The sequence below is a fragment of the Lupinus angustifolius genome, chromosome LG18 (assembly GCF_001865875.1).
Source record: "Lupinus angustifolius cultivar Tanjil chromosome LG18, LupAngTanjil_v1.0, whole genome shotgun sequence".
Classification (NCBI taxonomy): Eukaryota; Viridiplantae; Streptophyta; class Magnoliopsida; order Fabales; family Fabaceae; genus Lupinus; species Lupinus angustifolius.
Window position 1 is genome coordinate 7,351,080 of NC_032026.1, and position 570 is coordinate 7,351,649.

Below are 570 nucleotides of genomic sequence, written 5' to 3' on the forward strand. Positions count from 1 at the left end.
GGTCCCTTAGGAAGTGATGCCTTATATCTATGTGTTTGGTTCTAGAATGCATAATGGGATTCTTTGTAAGGTTTATAGCACTAGTATTATCACATTTCAGCGTAGTGCAGCTTAAGTCTAAGCCATAATCTCGTAATTGTTGCTTAAGCCACAATACTTGGGCACAACAACTACCTACTGCTATATATTCAGCCTTAACAGTGCTTAATGCAACACATGCTTGTTTCTTGCAAGACCAAGAAACTAAAGCATTGCCTAAAATGTGACAAGTACCACTTGTACTTTTCCTTTCAGATTTACATCCGGCAAAATCTGAATCCGAATATCCAACCAATTCACATATACTTCCTTTTGGATACCACAGTCCAACTTCAGTTGTACCTTTTAGATATTTCATAATTCTCTTAACAACAACTAAATGTGATTCTTTTGGTTTAGACTGATAACGTGCACACAGACATACACTAAACATGATATCAAGTCTACTAACAGTCAAATATAGAAGAGATCCGATCATACCTCGATACTTTGATATTTCAATACTTTTTCCACTTTCATCGGTATCAATGT